Consider the following 20,007-nt stretch of genomic DNA (forward strand, 5'->3'; position numbering starts at 1 on the left):
ATCATTTCCCCATTTGGGTGGTGATATTGTTCGTAAACGTGGTGTCCTATATGTCTTTCAGTGCTTAGTGTGTTATTGAAGAGGGCAGAAGCTAGTACAATTCAGATTAATTGTGGTGTCTGTTTAAAAAAAAAATCATTTGTGAAATTGGGTTCTGCAAACACCCTCTAATAGTATTCAGGGACTGCTCTTTTTAATTCTCTCCATGCTCTGTTTTTCTCTCTCTTAACCCATGATTTCTTTTTCTGTCATAGTTGATGCTGCTTAATGGCTGGTTCTTTTTTTGGCTTGCATGGTTTGTTTTTTTTCCTGCTGGTTCTTATTAAGCTGCATGTGATCTTGGAGTTTCTAAGAATATTTCAGAGCTGATTAAGAAGCTTCAGTTAACATTTCTGCAAGAAAACAACCCAAACATGAAAAGATTGCTCTAGAAATTTTAATCCTCAGCCCTTTGCCCATTACCTGAAAGGACCTTTTTCTGTAGTCACTGTTAGTGGCCACACTCACTCCATGATTTCTAGGGTTATCCTTGTCATGGTATCATTCCCCACTCTGAACCTTAGCGTCCAAAAGATGGGGTACCAGCATGAATTCCTCTAAGCTCAATTACCAGCTTAGTACTTGTAGCGCTGCCACCAACCAGGAATTCCAGTGCCTGGTACACTCTGATCCCCCCAAAACCTTGCCCAGAGACCCCTAAGACCCAGTCCCTCTGGATCTTAACACAAGGAAAGTAAACCCTTTCCCTCACCATTGCCTCTCCCAGACTTTCCCTCCCTGGGTTACCCTGGAAGATTACTGTGATTCAAACTCCTTGAATCTTAAAACAGAGAGGAAAATGCACCTTCCCTCCTCCTTCTCTCTCCCTCTCCCAGACTCTCCCTGAGAGAGAAAGTAATCCTAACACAGAGAGAAATTAACCTTTCTCTCCCTCTTCCCTCCTTTCTCCCCACCAATTCCCAGGTGAATCCAGACCCCGTCCCCTGGGGTCTCATCCCAGAAAAAAAAAACAATCAGGTTCTTAAATAAGAAAAGCTTTTAATTAAAGAAAGAAAAAAACAGTAAAAATTATCTTTGTAAATTTAAGATGGAATAGTTACAGGGTCTTTCAGCTATAGACACTGGGAATACCCTCCCAGCCTCAGTATACAGGTATAAATTAAAATCCTTTCAACAAAATACAAATTTGAACTCCTTCCAGCCAAATACACATTTGCAAATAAAGAAAGCAAACATAAGCCTAACTCGCCTTATCACCTAGTACTTACTATTTTGAATCTATAAGAACCTGTATCAGGGAGATTGGAGAGAAACCTGGTTGCACGTCTGGTCACTCTCAGAACCCAGAGTGAACAACAACCAAAAACTAACAGCACACACAAAAAACTTCCCTCCCTCAAGATTTGAAAGTATCCTGTCCCCTGATTGGTCCTCTGGTCAGGTGACAGCCAGGCTCACTGATCTTGTTAACCCTTTACAGGCAAAAGACATGAAGTACTTCTGTTCTATTAACTCTTAACTATCCGTTTATGACAATCCTGCATATGGACAGAATGAGCCATACCTTTAGGAGGGCTCAAATACTACTTCTCTCATAGTATCAGCACAACATGATGCTGTCACCATGGACAGGAAGTGTTTCTGATTGGTGTAAGTGTGGACTTTTACACACTGCTGGCTGATGGAGATAGGTAGCATGGCCCAGTGGTTAGAACACTATCTTAGGACTTACAAGACCCAGGTTCAAGTCTATGTGCTGCCACAAATATCCTTTATGATGGGCAAGTTCCTCAAGGCTAGATTCATGAAAGCGTTTAAGCACCACTTACACTCTCCATAGGACCCCTCACTTGCTGCATGCATCTACATCCCCATAGGTGCCCACTCCCCTGGGATTTGGGAGACCTGAATCCCCACTGTGCCTGATTTGGGAACCCAGCTCTCCCAAGTGAGTGCCGAGACCAGAGTCAATCTTTCCCTTTTTCTCTCTGCAGCCCAGTGAATATTTAATTTATACAGAGTAGAACAGCTCCAACAGGAGAGGCTGCAAGAGACCCACTCCAGAATAGCCAATAGCCCTGAGGTTACAGCACACTCCTATCAAGTGGGAGTCCTGGGTTCAAATCCAAGCTCCAAATCAGGCAGAGTGAGAATTTAAAAATGGGTCTCCTACCTCCCAGCCGAGCGTCCTGACCACTGAGCTATTTGCTATCCTAGGTTGAGGGATGTTGCTCTGGTTTTCCAGAGGAAGGGCTGACCAGGCATAGGTGCCCAAATCCAGGAGAGGGCTCATGACTGACAATTGCAAGCAGAGATAGGTGCCTCCCTAGTCCATATCAATGAGAGTTAGGACCCAGTGTCCAAATCCTGCCTCTTTCCTCAGCATTTCCTACTGACTAGCTTAGGCTTGTTGGCTTCTGAGAATCCTCTTAGATACAAAACTCTCTCCATACAATGCACAATGTGAAATGTTAGCCATTATCTTCCTCACCACCATCACCTTCCTCATTTTCACCAGTGGCCGTCATTCTGGCCCCTCCCGAGAGCTACATCTCTCTCTTCTCTGCCCACAGGATGAGATGCCACTTTTTTAATGTTACACTCATGTTACCTATGTCTAATGCTTATTCAGCAGCGGTTTCTCGCCTCTTCCTTATTTGTATTTCCTCCCCTTACCAGTTTTGAGGTGTCCTCCGACCGGTTAGTATATTTATGATTTCACCCCATTATCATATATGTCAGTGTGTTGCCATGGCACCCTTATGGTCGGATGTTCTGTCCAAAACCTTCCAGAAGCTGGTGTGTGTTTGTTTCTGTGGTTGGCTGATGTCATTATGGACAAAATTCCCACCTACATTCTACTTCCAGTTCCCCAAAACTTAGGGGTTACCTAAATTTATCTAGGCCAAAGAGGCCTAGGAAACCTGATGAAGCCAGTGTCTTACAGGATGCAGGTCTGTAGGTTCCTTGCATTACTGTTAAAAAAGCAGAATATAATACAAAGCAGTGAATATAATAGAGGTAAGCTGGCCCACCAGGCTACAAGCATCTCACTTCCACATTTGTACAATGGGGATAATAACATTTTCTTTCCACAGATGGGTATTGTGAGGATCAACACATTAAAAATATAGAGACTTTCAGATGTTGTGGTGATGAATGTCATATAAATACATTAGATACTCTGCTCCTGACAAAGGAGAGAGCTCAGTTTGATCACAGATCCTTTTATCAAGATTGCTCAGTGGGGCATTCCTGTGGCTAATGGCCTCTTCTTTTGTTTTGGCTCATTCTGAAATGAGCACCAAAGATAGAGGAGGTCTCAAGATTAATTCAGATTGCCTTAGATAGGGACCCTGCAATGATGTTGATTAAAAACCGTCTGAAGGGATGCAAGCAAAGGAGGATAATACATTAAAATGTATCGGATTGTAGGAGAAGTAATGCTAAATGCACCCAACCAACAAAAGGCAGGGATAGACTGGGAAGGAGACATATCGAAAGAACTCAGCATACGTAAACTGGAGGAGAGTGCAGGAGGGAGTAGGGGAACCATTCCGGTGTGTCCTCTGCACCTTTGACAGTCAGAGTGCCATGGGCACTAAGTTTGAAATAAGTTTGCAGTGTGATACAGCAACATAAAAAGGCCAGTGTAGTTTTGGTCTGTATATGCAGCGGCATTTTGTCACAGAGAAGGGATGTGAAAGCTTGTCTGTATAGTGATCTGGTGCCACATACTTGGAATATTGCGCTTGGTTTGGTGCACCCTGTTACCAGCGAAGAGAGCTCCAGGTGAGGCAAAATTTACAAAGATGAAATGAGTGTAACCAGTAAGGAGGGAATGGAATTACTTAGTGGGTAAATAGGGATCTATCTCAGTGAATGGAATTGGATTAAAAAGGTTTGAATAGGCTGACTATAAGGGAAAAAAACTCTTACAACTATTAACTTCTGAAATTGTCTTCTGTGGGAAGGAATTGTTACCACATTGCTTAAGACAGAGACTGGAGCCAACACTTGGTATTTTATGGAACTGTCCTCCATTGGCCATGGACTGGATGGTTTAACTGGTCTTTTCCATCTTTAATGTGTGTGATCCTTTCAGAAAAGATCTGCTCTTAACCCTTGGTTTCCCACGTAACATATTAACTGCCGGGGACTTTATGTTGTGTACATGACAAACACATTCAATCTAGTGTAATCCCAGCAGGAACATTCATACCAAGCAGTTGTGTTAGCAAAGGAGACTGGTGTTATATGACTCAGTTGGCTCATAAGTAGCTATTTCTAATTCTTGGTTTGTATAAGATGAATATTTTTTTAAATGACCAATTTCTTTTTCTGTGTACATCTTTCAACAGGTAGACTGAGCTTAGCACATGTCCAGGTTAAAATTGCATTCTTCAAAAAGTATTTGATGGATTATTCCTAGATACTTCAAAAAGGTAAATTAAAAAGTGAGTGTTAATTCCTTTATTTCGGGGGAGGGGGGTTATTAAAGTGTGTTACTGTTTAAAATGAAATAATGCTATTTAACTGTAATATTTCTCATTTTCTGATGATAGGGTTTACAAATGCCTCTGATCAGAAAAGGGGGAAACATGAGCAGTTTTGCTACTTTCTCTTGGGTCAGTCTATAAACTGATGAAAAGAGGAACAATATTTTTATAAGGTTTGTAGTGAATGGGACAAATCCAGAAGCCTTTCTTCCGTGTCAGTCCTTACTCAGGCAAAAATGTCACTGACTTGAATGGAATTTTGGCTGAGTAAATAGGAAGTCAAAATTAAGTGAAGTCTTTAGAGTTGGGCCCAATCCTGTTTCTAAACTCTCTCAAGTCCTCCATATCTCCTGATGTTCAGCATCTCGCAGGAAATGCTCAGTAAGTTGCAGGATTGGGCTGTTGGGTTGTCTTGTTCCTCCTCGTGCTCTGTCAGTGTGCTTCCAACTGTACAAATGCCAGGCTATACAAATGGAGTACTTGGCTCTCCATGCCTCTGCAATCCTTGGACACTATGGGAAAAATCCTGGCCCATTGAAGGAGAGAAAATTCCATGGGACCAGGCACGTACGCTCCCTCTCTCCCCATTATTTACAGTTTGGAAACACTTTGAATTGGGATGGGGGCCCTATCTTGCTCGCCGCTGTATACAAGCATAATGCAAAGACAGTCCTTAACCCAAATACCGTAAAAGGTAAATAATCATGAAAGGCCTCTCCCCTGAGACTGACAGCAAAGGTGCTAGTTCTGGTCATGGTGTATGACAATTTCAGTCAGAATTGTGCTGAAGGCACCCACCCATTTAACCAACAATGGTAACAACCTGAGAGGACTGCTGGCCTCACCTAGATAAGACCCCATAACCAAGAGCTGTAAGGCTCTGTAGCACGTTAATACCTTGTACCATCCAGGCCCCTAGACAGCTATTAAAGTCAGGTTTGTCAGTGCTAGCTAGATATAAGTGGGTGAGATGGCCACACTAGAGTGTTTCATATCTCGTTTCTTTGGAAACCACACACTCAGCAATAGTAGTTTGTTTGACCTTCACAGTGTACCAGACAATACTGAGGAGGAGGAGCTCTGAAGTACTTAACATACTTTTTGTGAGTCCATCTGCTGAGAGAAGGATCCTTTGAGAAGAAGGATGGTCTTAGAGTTGAGACCCTAAAGTGGGACGCAGGAGAGCTGGGTTCAGTTCTCAACCCTGTTACAAAGTTCTTACCTGGGCACCCACTCTGTGCCTCAAGTGGGGATCATAATACTTCCTTTCACTGTTTCTCAGTTTTGTCTATTTAGATGGTAAGACCTTTGCAGCAGGGAATGTCTTTCGCTATGTATATGTACAACATCTAACACAACAGGATTCTGATCTTGGTTAAGGCCTCTAGGTGCTTCTATAATACAAATGATAGATAAACAGTCACCTAAACCTGCTAAGTCTCTGTTGGACCGATAATGAGAAGACCAAAATACCTATAAATAAAATACAAGTATGGGGTGTGGGTGGTGGTTGCAAAACTTGTCATGCAGAATACAAAGTGACGTTGAAATGAAACTAATGCAGAGTTACATTGACTTACAAGATATAATGGGAGTGATGATTAAAACACTGGTGTTCACTCACCTGCGCAGTACAGCTATTGAATATAAATAACAGGCGGCTGTCTCACAGAACTGATCACTTACGCTGGCAGATTATGGCCAGGATTGTTCATTATTCATTCTTTGGGCAGGCACCACTTTCTGGTATAAGGAATCCATTTGTTTCCCTCTGTAATAACACTGATCACAACAAATTAATTCGGCACTCAGAGGCTGTCTCATATATATATTCATGTGTCTACCCCCATTGAAATTAATTATAAAACATGATGGTTCATATTACTGGGAAGCCCATTGGCTAGGAAGAGTTGAATCCAGGTATCTCCTGCCTCCTAGAAGTGCAGTTAGGTTTCAGAAAGCCAATGTCCCTGAAGGATCTAAATGGAGAGGTAACAATTATCAGAAAAACAAGGAGTTTTATTTTCTATCCATGATGCATAAAATGGAACAGCCTAACCAGGCAGCAGACTATATCAGACTGAAACGGTGAGGGGGGGAGTCTCTAAAAACCATGCAAGCTTTAAGTTAACATTTCTTAAGTTCTTTTGGGCAGGTAACATTACATAAACTGTGTTTGCAAGATCTGTGTAAATTCAGGGCACTTCCACAGAGAGTACTGGTGACAAATTCTTATCTTTGAATATAATCTGAATGTTCCAAGCAGAACAGAAAGGGATGGTAGCCACTTACTATATCTAACCACATATTTATTTACTGACCCCGTTAATGCTGGTAGCCAATTTGATTAGTAAAACTTTGGTTAAATGACCAATGCTATGCTCTAACTTTGCATGTGCTGTGGTTAATGATAAAACAGCTGCTGTCTTCACTGAAAGCAGGATTGGATCCTTCACATTGTGCTGTTGCCCTCTATAAAGGGGCTCACTCATGGCAGGAGCAACTCTTTGTGCCCAGATGAGGTGTAGCAACTGTCTGCCCCTGTGGTGGCCCTGCCAATGTTGCTCCATTGCTACAGTGGTCTCTCTTCCAGCAGCTTGGCCCTCTGGCCAGGTCACACTTTGCTACCTGGAAGAGGTGGGCTAGAGAGTCTTACCCAGCTAGTCCAGTGGTCTTATGGCAGGTCATCTATCTGTCTCTGGGCTCTATGGTCCTTACACCTGTAACTTTAGCGCCCTGGTGGCCAAGGTGGAGTCTGCTCTGCAGGCAGCTCTGGCCAAGAGAAGGCGTGCGCAGGAACACAGCAGGGAAAGTCCCTTCCACCCCAGGGGCACCTGTTTCAAACCTGCCAGTGTGAACATGCACATGGTGTGTGCGCACACACACAGAAGAGTACAATGAAAGAACAAGGGGAAATATGAGGGGAGTGGTAAAACAGGGTTGCATTCAACACACGGCCCCACAAGCCCAGTGGTACCACAGTCTGGAGCAATGAGTTTAGGAGTCCTGGGCAGAGTTCCAATCCAGGGATGAGTCGTGGTGCCAGTAAACTTTCCCCAACAAATCCCTCCAGTGCCCTCTTCTGCCACTTTCTGCAAAGCCACACAGAGTGACAACCTCCCCACTTAGCTAGCTACAACCTCCTCCCTTATTCCCATTGCAGAGTCACAAGACCCAGTAATCACAGCTCTGGGCAGCAGTGATACTGGGTCCAGCTCCAGTCCATTCTTCTCAGGAGATTCCTCCCTGGCACAGTGCTCTTCCTGGCTCCTGTCCTGTCCCCGATCTACTGTTCCATCCTTCCTGCTTCAGGCAGGTTCTTGGCTGCTTTACTCTGTGAGAGCCTGCGGGCTGCAGCCAGTCTGTCTGAACTAGACACACACCCTCTTGCTCTCCCCTCTCTCTCTGCTCCCTCCCCCCCACCACAGTACTTCCTTCTGGAACAATCAGCATTCCCCCCTCAACCCGCCAGGAAAAAGATTTAAAGGGCCATGCTCTCTGAACCCCAAGGGGATTACACATCCCTTCCCTCAGGGGTTCTTCCCCCACCACCACCTTCCTTGGTGGCTGATATGGGCCCACCCTCTACTCTGGGTTCGAGCCCAGGGACCCTATTGCTGGCAGCTAAGGTCTGCTCCCTCAGATGCCCCCTCTACTCTTAACTTCTTAATTTTATGTTAACTCACCTGCTCCTACCCTGCTGGGCCACCTGACCACTTAAGCCTGGCTCTCTCTCCAGGTATAGCCACACATTAATTGGCCTCGCAGTGTTCACGTTAACTCCTTGAGGGCCCATGTGGGGTACACATCCCATCACACCCTGTAGCACACACTGATGAGTAGCAGGCAGAGTCTGAACAGTGATCTCCTGGGGGGCTGGCTGGCTCCCGGAAGTCTCCCACAAGGGAAACTGAGGACATCTCCCCACATTATCTCCTGCTAGGGAGTGGAGACAACTGCCCCTCCAGTTCTTCTGACTGGGGAAACTTGCTGCCTGGCCCTCTGCGTGCATCTTCCCAATATCACCATCTCAGGAGGATGCCCCTCTCAACACCACCCAAAGGCAAGAGGTGCTGGCGAGTCCACTTTGCTAGCCAGCAAAGAGTTGGTGGGAGGAAATCTTGGTGGGTCCTTATAGTGGTCAAGACTATAGCACGTAAAAACATGTAAGGATAATGTGACAAAGTCAGTCCTGACAGAGATGTGTGGTGGAGGGCAAATATATCAGCCCTAGAATGGTGAAGGCCTTATTCCCTGTGAGCTGTATGAGAGTTGCCTCACGTTAACTAGAGATGCCTGCGGCCAGTTAAAAGCTGCCTGTGACCTTTAAAAACCCCTTTTCTGATGAGATGGAAGAGGAGAAAGATGAGATACAAGCAGCAGCAGCAGCAAGGAAAGGCTTCCCCTGGTGGAAGGCTGTGCCCCCTCCCTGTACAGAAAGAAACTAAGTTAACCGCTGCTTGGCAAAGGACTAGCAACTAGGATTGAGTGTAGTAGAGTATCACCCCAGGGAGGAGCAGGGAAGAAGTATTTCTGTTTGCATTGTGAGTTTGGGGCTGGTTTGTTTTGCTTAAGAGAACTTCTTGAGCCTACCCTGAGGCCCACCATGTAAATAAGGAAAAATAAAACCGGAGTGAAAAACCCCCTGGAGTCAGACTGATTTGCTCCAGGCCTTCACTGCCCAAGGGAGAAATGCTGAGCCCAGCGAGGCGAAGGAGGTACCCAGCCGCGACAGTAAAACGAATAGAAGTTTACTACAGTTGTCCCTGGAGACAAAAGGAAAATGTCTTTAGGTAAATAGGGTTCCTTCTGTTGTAGGGTGACCAGATATGCCATTTTTAAAGTTAGTCTATAAGGTGCCACAGATTCTTTGCTGCTTTTACAGATCCAGACAAACATGGCTACCCTCTGATACTTTTCTTATATAGGCATCTATTACCCCTCCCACCCCATCCCATTTTTTCACAATTGCTATCTCGTCACCCTATTCCATTGTGCATTTTGGCCAAAATGTTCACACTTGGATGTCGAAGGTTAAGGAACTAAATGGAAGTAGCCTGCTTTTTCGAGGTGCTCCTATGGATGTCAGCGGGAGTTGTGGTACACCTCTGAAAATCAGGCCACTTTTATTAAGGTTCCAAAATATGGATTTAGCTGCTTAAAGTTAGGCACGTATGTTTGAAAGTATTGGGCATTGCTCTTAGCCTTTCCACCACATATCGTGCCACAATCTTTGGAATGGATTTCCTTCTGGAGTAATATTTTACTGTCATTGGAAGCAGCCAGTATTTATTCTGTTTATAGCTACCTGTTTTAAGAGAATTTTGCTCTCATCTCATGGCAACTAGATTTATTTGGTTTTGTGGTACTTGTGTTAGATTTAAGTAAATTCTTTTAGCTGCATTCGCCTTTGTCTGGCTAAAAAAAATTAGAAAGTGCTACTGGCTGGCTAGGAATGTTTGACACCTTATCACTTTTGTTCTCCATCTTTCCACACAGACCCACCCCACGCGGTTCCCACCTTTGTTTGTCTCATCCACTTGTCATTGTCTTTTTACATTGTAAGCACTTTGGGATAAGATATGTTTGTACAGCCACTAGCACGTTCAGGTCCTGTTCTCTTTCAGCCATTGCAACAATATAAACAATAATAGAAAACTGTGTTCTCTTCTCAAGCACCTTGTCTTGATCCAACATTTAAAGATATATTGATTAAAAAATGTTCTATTTATTATAATCAGTATGTCAGCCAGTGTTAGTTAAACATTAATTAATAGCAGCAGAATGTCCTGTGTCACCTTATAGACTAACAGATGTATTGAAGTATGAGCTGTCATGGGTGAATACCCACTTCGTCGGGTGCTGACAAAGTGAGTATTCACCCATGAAAGCTCATGCTCCAATACATCTGTTAGTCTAAGGTGCCACAAGACACTCTGCTGCTTTTACAGATCCAGACTAACATGGCTACCCCTCTGATACTTGACATTAATTAATACTGCTTCTTTCTGTGACGCTCTTGGCCGTCATTTCTCCACAATAATTTCTGCTGTTTGTCTCAAGATAGTTAGAGAAGACTGAAATAAGCTTGTCTCCTTGACTACTAAAGTCTTTTTTTTTCCTGCTGTCAAGTAGATCAGTCTCCATATTCCTTTCCATCCTCTTAGAAGAAATTGACAAAATGATCGGAATGATGTAATTGTTCATTTGATAAAACAGTATAAAAACCAGACAGAAGAAAGGAGAGAGAAAAATCCATTTGTACGTTGTCGGTCAATCACTTCCTTGCTGTTCAGGTTTCTAAGTGAATTTCAGTGCTATCTCATGGACACATCAGATTTTGTTTTTCTTTTACCACTTTGTGGCAAGCCTCTTTTAATATAAGTTGTCATCTCTCCTATTATGACAAGGAAAGGATGTGATTCCACACCCTGCAATAACTGACATGACAGTGAGGCTGGGGCAAAGATCCAGTGGTTACACTGTTTGGAAAACAGAGAACTTTATCTTAGAGTGTAGGTAATAGACTGGCTGCATTAAACTGCATATGTTACTCCATGTTAATGCACTGGAAATATCCAAGTGGAACCTTCACTTCAGAGTAACATTTACTTTGCCTCCTGTTAGGCTTAATAATACACTGCAGTTCCATATCAGTTTCCCTCTGAGGATCTTGGAGTGTTTGGTAAACATTAATGAGTTAAGCCTCACAAATACTTTGGTGAAATAGGGAAACGTTACCATCCCAATTTCACAAATGGCGATACTGCGGCACAGGTGCCCAAAGTCACACATGAGGCCTGTAACAGACCTGATACTATAACTCCATTTTCTGTACTCCCATCCTTTGCTTTAGCCAAAAAAATCTTTCCTGGTGGGCTGTACTTTTAAGAGACCTGATAGTGGCCCACACTAGAAAGTGAAGCTGGTGGATCCAGTGCATTGAAGTGATGGCTAGTGGTCACCAGATACCACGTTGGTGAGCACCCTGTAAATAGATAGAGAGACAGCTGTTGTACCCCTTCCCCATTCCCTTTCTTGCTCTCATATTCAGAACTGTGTAGCTGCTTTCCACAGGATACCCATGTGTAATTCCTGTTAGCACTGTAGCATGCTCGCAGGGCAGAGTCAGGTCTGAACTCCATTGTAAGGCAGCCAAAGATAATGTTTGTTCGTTTCCAGATGTGGACTGAGAACCAGTAGTTCTTGCTCGCTCTCTACCTCTGATTGAGTAATACAGCCCCTTGTGCCACCCCCAAAGGGTCTCTGCAAGCCCTGGCTTGTAATAGGCAGTGTTGGTGTGGATCGCTGACTTCATTATGGGTCTCAGTGGGAGCTATGTGTATGCATCCAGGGAAGATTTTGATCCCTTTTTGCTTTTGCCTGTCTGTATCAAGGCAAACACATCCTGGTCATGATGGAGCATTTCAAAGGCTCTGTCTGTCACAGGCTAGACTTGATTTAATTTAGTGCTCTAATTAGATGTTGACTAACGGGGTGTGTGTGGGGGAATTCTTTGGGGCAGGTGGGCATCAGTGACTAATGAGAGCCTAAAATGTTTCAGTATAAAGGAGATTGGGCTTCTTGATTTTATATTAAGGATAGTTTTTTATATGCATGTGACCCTGTTCTAGACAAGACTGCTGGGGACGTGGACTTTCTGTATGTTTAAGGAGCATGTCTTCACTCAATATCATTTGCTAAAATACCGTAGTTCGAAATGCAAGGCAATTTCGGGGCAATAATAGAGGTGTTCATCTTAAATGCAGAGGATTAATATTCAAACTTAATGAGGATAAGATGTAGGATCTGTTGCTAGCTGGTTTTGGATGGGCCTTCTTGGGAGCAGTCTAACAAAACACTTAAGCACGTGTTGAAATTTAAGCACGTGAGTTCTTCTGCTGATTTCATTGGGATTACTCACATGCTTAGAGTTAGGCTGTGGTTTCATTTAATCCTATGCTTATCTTGCTGACCAATATTGTCTCATTGTTTCCTTATACTCCCGCATCTCTTTGTCTGTATCCATCTGTTGCATCTTGTCCTGCACTTACACTGTGACCTTTTTGTGTCAGTGACTGTCTGTTCTGTGTTTGCACAGTGCCCAGCACGATAGGGTCATGGTCCATGAATGAGACTCCTAGGTGGTACGACAATACACATAAAAAATCAACTGATGATTTAAAAAAAAAAAAAGCTTTTGCTAGGCTGGAACCAGGCTGCTAACCGTAAATCAGCTAAGGTCAATTGCACATTGAGGTCGATGGAGCCACTCACCTGCTTAAATTCTTTGCTGGGTTGGGGCCTAGAGGGATGTTATATTTAAGGATAACAGACATAGTGAGAATTTCACTTGCGCCAGTATAAATGGAGAGTGCAGTGGAGTTACCTTGTTTTAAAACTGGTCAATAAAAATCATGACTAGTGTGGAGAAAGTAAATAAGGAAATGTTCTTTACTCCTTCTCATAACACAGGAACTAGGAGTCACCAAATGAAATTAACAGGCAGCAGGTTTAAAACAAACAAAAGGAAATATTTCTTCACACAACGCACAGTCAACCTGTGGAATTCTTGGCCAGAGGATGTGGTGAAGGCCAAGACTATAACAGGATTCAAAAAAGAACTAGATAAGTTCATGGAGGATAGGTCCATCAATGGCTATTAGCCAGGATGGGCAAAGATGGTGTCCCTAGCCTCTGTTTGCCAGAAGCTGGAAATGGGCAACAGGGGATGGATCACTTGATGATTACCTGTTCTCTTCACTCCCTCTGGGGCACCTAGCATTGGCCACTGTTGGACGACAGGATATGGGGCTAGATGAACCTTTGGTCTGACCCAGTATGGCCATTCTTATGTTCTTATGGGCAGCTGTGGTAGCTGCGGACCTCCACCTGACCTGGTCAGGAATCGTGGGGGCGGGGACACAGGCAGGGGCTGGTCTTGGGGGGGCCCCTCATCCAGGTGAATCTTCTGGCTTGGCGGGGGCAGGACCTCAGGGAAAAGAGGAGGGGTAGGGTTGAGGCTACTTTGGGGCCAGGGGTCCATGGCCCCTACTTTTGGGAAGGCTCCACCACCCATAGTGTCAGAGAAGAACCATTATTTTAATATTTTTGTCCAATTGGTAGCAGATTCAGCTACAGAAAGAACCATGCTGAACTCAAATTTAACCCAAAATTTAATAAATAAATAAATAAAAAGTTGGATGGGTTTTAAAGAAATTAATAATAATCTCACATCTCAGCACTTCTTAGTTCCAGACAGACCCCAGACAGCCAAGGAGTATGAGGAGCCCAGCTAGAAGCAGGGTATGCCAATCATCACTGTGAGATCAGCCCCATTCCACACATTCTCAAGGTTTGAAGTACTGATCTGAACTGAAGTGAAGTTTGCCCACTGACCATAAAGCAATCCTCACACTGAAGCCCATACCCCACCACCCAGGGCGGTGGGGCTCAGGTTTTGCCATCCCCCCCGGAGTGGCGGGGCTTGGGTGGTCTCAGGCTTCAGTCCTCCCTCTCCCAGGGTCGTTCAGTATTTTTTGTTGTTAGAAGGGGGCAGGGTGCAAAGAAGTTTGAGAACCCCTGAGTTAGAACAATTCGTTTTCCAGAAGAATCGCTAGCAATGTACTGAGTGAGTGTGAGAGTTAGGACTACAGTTGCCAATGGCAGAACTCAAATTCTTTTGGAGTAAGTCTAGAGTTTTACATCTTCATTTTCAGTTGTCCACCAGTGCAAGGTGAAAATGCAATAAGCACCACATTCTCATCGCACCAGTGAAAGGTAAAGCTAGACTTTTAGGAGATTTTTCTACTTGCTAGAAAGTTGTGTTTTTCTTTCAGTCTCACTGAGGATAGTAGAATGCTGGCAGTCTTGTAAGTAGCTTTATACTGAGAGGTGATAAATTCTTCTGATTGCCACAGCTACTTAGTACATAAGGTTCATATTGCACAGGCCCATGTATGGGTAATGCAGAGTTGCAGTAGCCCAAGAGGAGTTCCAGGTGGGGCTTCGCCTCATTGGGTTTCTGGGTGTACAGGCTTGCTCTTAGAGTATAGGTACAGCAGTTATACTTAGGATGAGGCTACAATGAGGGGAAGGACTCTCTGGATCTTCCCTTACATCCCAGGCCATGGGGTTAGTCAGAGACTGTCCACAGACATTTGAAAATAAAGTATCAAGACTTATTTTGCCTTTTTTTCTTTTAATGACTTGACATTTTCTAATGTCAAAAGCATATAGCAACTAAAGCAAAGCCTCAACAAATACGCATTCCCTATGCTTGACTTTAACATTTCATAGAGTGTATGGCCAGAGAGGACCGTTAGATCCTCCAGTCTGACCTTCTGTTTGTTGACTTCACTGTATATGCCGAAGACTTGTTCCTGTGGGTTTCAGCATTGCAACGAGGAATGGGAAATCAGCTCATTTTCCCCAGTTACTTGGCAAGCGGCTCTTGTAATTGTAACCTGTTGGCAAACGCTATAACTGTATACAGATGAAATTGTGTGTTTTCACATTTAAATAATTTCCATATTCCTCCCTGTTTGAACCTCCTTGATTAACCAGTTTTCTGGTGTCATCACATTTAACCCAGAGTTGGGAACGCCCAGCATTTGGGAATAAACCAGTTGGTGGGGGTGCGGGTGTTTTCCCCATTGACAATTATCCTGCTTATTCCCATCATCACACAGGGGCTTTTATTGTTCCAGCAACCGCCAGCATCTGTGATGGATTCCAGCTGGCAACTGTAGAGATGAGTCTCTTGTGCCTCTCATTCAGTGTGACCCACTGTTGTGCCGTGGCATAAGCAGAGATTAAATGTGCAACATTATCATTGTTCAGCCCCAACAGCAACTTTCTTCAGTTATAGTAGCCAGCCTCGCAGGAGTGGGAGGGGGGACAAAATGGAATCCACATCAAGGATGCTGAAGAGTTAAGAGCATCTTAGAACTCATCCACTGGCTGTTATGCATCTTGATTTAGAAAGTAACTGAATTAATAAGGCCCATGCAATGAGTGTATAATTACATATATTAAGAATTTTAACATTCAGAACTGCTGTTCAGGCTACAGATGTGCACCTTCAATTTTCCATGGAGATGGAATTTATAAGGAGACTATTCTGCAGTTCTATTTATAAGGAGACTATTCTCACAACTGCGCCCTAAATGGCCTCAATGGGAATCTTCCCTGAGAAAGGACAGTTCAAAGATTTGGGCCATGTTTAGACACCTTTAACATTCAGGCTGATTTTCAGAAGTGCCAAACACCCACAAATCCCAGTTCTATTAATGGCAGCTGCGGCTGCTCCACCTCTTTGAAAATCAGGACATGCAGATTTCACTGCCAAAATATGGATTTAAGAGGCAAACTCTGAGCACCAGGTCTTCAACATCTCGGCGAGGACCCGTAGGAAGTTTTCATGCCCTGTCACTGTAACATCTAGGCACCATGGGAATCTTAGGAGAATTGTCTCATCTGAGCTGCGGTTTCCTGAGGTAGACTGAACTTTTCTGGTTACAGACACGTCCGTCTTTTTCCATCTTCATCCCTGCCTGCTTCAGGTCCTCCCATTATTTTCCTCAGCCTCCCTCCCAGTTACTCCCTAGAGAGAGAAGACATATTTGGAGTGTCGTCTGAAGAGCCAGGTCACACATTTAAAAAACAATCCACTTTAGCTCACCAAAGGCTGGGCCACTTGTGTTGCCTTCATTTTCTTTATGTGCTTTACACGAATTTTCATAAGAAAAGATAGCGGGGCCTTCTAGACTAATAACACTTCTCCTTTCTGTGCCTTTCTGTCAGACAAGGCTACCAACAGCAAAAGGGAGATAATTGCGCTCTGCTTGTTCAACGGGAGGGGGGCGGGGGAGAGAGCCTGCCTTTTAGTTCCCATGGCCTTCCAGATAAGTTTCCAACATAATGCCAATTGAGAAATAAAGAATATGCAAAGCAGATGACTGCTGCTAACCAGGAATCACTCTTTTGTCACTAAAACAATGGGGGCCTTCAGTTGAGGGTGCCTTTTGCTGCAGCTGCCTCCCTGGTTCTCTGTCGGCATTTTGCATAGGATTTGCCGCTGAATGGAAGATGTAAGGATGAAGCAGAAGACTTCCACATGTGTGCACTCACCACAGAGCAGAAAAGAAAACCAAATTAACTTCTCTCATTCCCCCTGGGTTTCTTCTCTCTATTTATTTTATTTTATTTTAAAGGGATCAAGGGGGTGTGTGTGTGTGTGTGTGTGTTTGTTTGTTTGTTTGTTTATTCTTTGCAATTTTTTTCTCCTTGTTTGTTGGTTTTGAGGGTAATTATTCACTGGGACTTTTTCAGCTGTCACATATTAACAAAAGGTAATCCAGCCTCTCGCCTCTCCCCCAGCACCTCCTTTCTCCAACAAATGTGGCCCTTGTTGTAGGGAGGTCGTCACACAAGGAGCCCTCTTCAATCCCCTGAGATACAAACACTGCTCTGTTTGGAATCAAGGCTACCTTGAGCAAATCTGGCAGTTGGCTGCTCCACCCTGTGAAACATTTCCAATGGACAGTTGCCAGCTTGATAAATTAGGCTCAAATCGATAATCCAAATATTTTCTTTTCTTGAGATGAGATTCCTAGACTTACTACATTCCTAGACTGGTTATCAGTGTATATACTATAGATATGCTGGCATGAATCAATCTCCATCTAACAGGTGGTCTTTTGCCACTGACTTGGGTTCACGACTCAAATTGATTGATTTGGTATGAACCTTGCAATGTATTCCAAGTCAGATATTCTTTCTCTTCATGACCTGTGGCTTGGTGCTGTTGAAAGAGACACACAGTGGAAATGGTAGTATTCAGCCCCAACATTTTACAGACTGGAATGTACTGATCAGTTTAAAAGGAGTGCAACCCCTTCTCCACCCTCATGTAAACATTTGCTTGGATGCTTAATGGGTCTTGCCTTGAATCCTAGATTTGTCAGTGGGAGCTGTAGTGGAGACTCCTTGATAAGAAAAAACTCTTTAGTAATTATACTTACTCATTCACATCCCTATGGTCAAGGCTGTGTCAGCATTTCACTGATAAACTCTGGTTTTGAATTAAACATGTGGTGTGGGAACCAGTGTTGTCATATCTGGCTATGGTCAGATGCAATTTTGAAGTTAGATACGTGTAGAAAGAGGAAAGATTTTTGAGGCAGTTTTGTACGGTATGGAAACTGGTTGAAGAAAATAGCCCTCCGAAACTTTGGTTGAAAACTCGAACTAAATTTTTGTAGAAATGGGGAAATGTTTGGTTAGCTTCCCCTCCCCCTGCTTCTTTGCGTCTAGGGACCAGAAGCAGAAGTACCACAGTGTTTCCTTATGGGTATTTCAGGTCAGTACAGTAAAAGCTGTGTTATCCAGTGTGTTGGGGAATAGGTGATGCCAGGAAGTCAAAAATTCCGGTTAACTAAGAGGGAAGGAATTTTGGTGCGGAGTGGGATCAGGATTGGGGTTTGGGATGCGGGAGGGGTTGCAGGGCGCAGGCTCTGGGAGGGAGCTTGGTTGTGGGAGGGGGCTCAGGGCAGGGGGTTGGGGTGTGGGAGGGGATGCGGGGTGCCGGATCCGGGGACCGCTCACCTCAGGCAGCTCCCTGCAAGCGCAGATGTGTCCCTGCTCTCCACTGCCTCTGTCTACAGGCGCTGCCCCTGCAGCTCCCATTGGCTGTGGTTCCCGGCCAATGGGTACTGCGGAGCCAGGCCTTGGAGCAGGATGTGGGCAGTGCACAGACTCGCCTAGCTGAGCCTCTGCCTAGGAGCAGCAGGGACATGTTGCCACTCACGGGGAGCCGCCTGATGTGAGTGCCACCCGGATCCAGCACCCCAAAACCCTTCCCACACCCCAACCCTGTGCCCTGAGCCGCCTCCTGCACCCAAACACCCTCCCAGAACCCGTGTCCTGCACTCCCTCCTACACTCCTATCATAACCTAGTCCCAGATTTGGACCTTAGCGTCCAAAATATGGGGGTTAGCATGAAAACCTCCAAGCTTAATTACCAGCTTGGACCTGGTAAAGCTGCCACCACCCAAAAAATTAGAGTGTTTTGGGGCACTCTGGTCCCCCCAAAAACCTTCTGTGGGGGACCCCAAGACCCAAATCCCTTGAGTCTCACAACAAAGGGAAATAAACCTTTTCCCTTCCCCCCTCCAGGTGTTCCTGGAGAGAGACACAGAAGCAAGCTCCGTGAATCTAAACAGAGGGATTCCACCCTGCCCGTTCCCAGCCTTTGAAAACAGAAGTACCGAGAGTTAATTTCTCTTTCCCCCTCACCCAGAGGGAATGCAAAGTCAGGCTAGTAAATCTAACACACACAGATTTCCCCCTGACTTCTTCCTCCCACCAATTCCCTGGTGAGCACAGACTCAATTCCCTGGAGTTCCCCACTAAAGAAAAACTCCAACAGGTCTTAAAAAGAAAACTTTATATAAAAAGAAAGAAAAATACATAAAAATGATCTCTCTGTATTAAGGCGACAAATACAGGGTCAATTGCTTAAAAGAAATATGAATAAACAGCCTTATTCAAAAAGAATACAATTCAAAGCACTCCAGCAACTATATCCATGTAAATATAAAAGAAAACAATAGAAACCTTACTGCCTTACTATATGGTACTTACAACTTGGAAATAGAAGATTAGAAAGCAGGAAACAGAAATCACTTCTCATAGCCGAGAGAGTGCAGGCAGAAGACCCCAGAACAAAGGACTCAGACACAAACTTCTCTCCCCCCAGATTTGAAAAAGTCCTGTTTCCTGATTGGTCCTCTGGTCAGGTGTTTCAGATTACTTCTTTCCAGGTGAAAGAGACGTTAACCCTTAGCTATCTGTTTATGATAACTCCAAACCCCTCATGGTCGTTCCTCCGTCTAGGAGCAGCAGAGACATGTTGCTCCTTCCAGGGAGCCTAGCGGAGTCAGGCAGGGAGCCTGCCGGCCTCGCGCCAATCGGACTAGAAACCAGACTTTCAATGAAGATCAGAAATGCCAATGTATAGAGCTTTCTGGTTGGTAAAGTGCGGGGTAACTCAGCTTTGACTGTATAACTATTTAGTATTTTTATTACAGTAGCACCAGTTTAGGTAAGGGCCCTATTATGCTCGGTGTTGTACATGCACATTGTGAAAGACACTCCCTGTCCCACAGAGTTTATAGACTAAATGGACAAGCCATACAGAGAATGGGAAAAATATCTCTAATTTAGAGATGGGGAAAATAGGCACAAAGAGATTAAGGCCTAGGTCCTCAACAGAGTAATAGGAGAGAGGTGCCTAAATGGCTTTGAGGTTCTTGGCCAAAGTGATTTTGTCCAGTGTCTCACAGGGATGGCAAAGCCAGGAATTAAATTCAGATCTCACAAGCCCCCTGTCTGATGCCTTAGCTGCAAGACCAACCTTGCTCTCAGTTGATTGATGACTGATCAGACTCAATACCATAAGTATACGACAAGGACTTGTTCCCTTGACATTTTCAAATCAGTTTT

General features: G+C 44.3%; 1 protein-coding gene across 7 annotated transcripts in view; it reads left to right on the forward strand.

Moving 5' to 3' along the window:
- Positions 1-20,007, forward strand: part of TENM4 (teneurin transmembrane protein 4) — a 1,003,172-nt gene that overhangs the window by 464,509 nt on the left and 518,656 nt on the right. For all 7 annotated transcript variants that reach the window (XM_050940297.1, XM_050940246.1, XM_050940262.1 and 4 more), the window contains exon 2: positions 4,362-4,445. The gene's annotated coding sequence lies outside the window, so the exon portion shown is untranslated. The remainder of the gene's footprint in view (positions 1-4,361; positions 4,446-20,007) is intronic.

This window comes from Gopherus flavomarginatus, chromosome 1 (genome assembly GCF_025201925.1).
Source record: "Gopherus flavomarginatus isolate rGopFla2 chromosome 1, rGopFla2.mat.asm, whole genome shotgun sequence".
In the NCBI taxonomy this organism is placed as follows: Eukaryota; Metazoa; Chordata; order Testudines; family Testudinidae; genus Gopherus; species Gopherus flavomarginatus.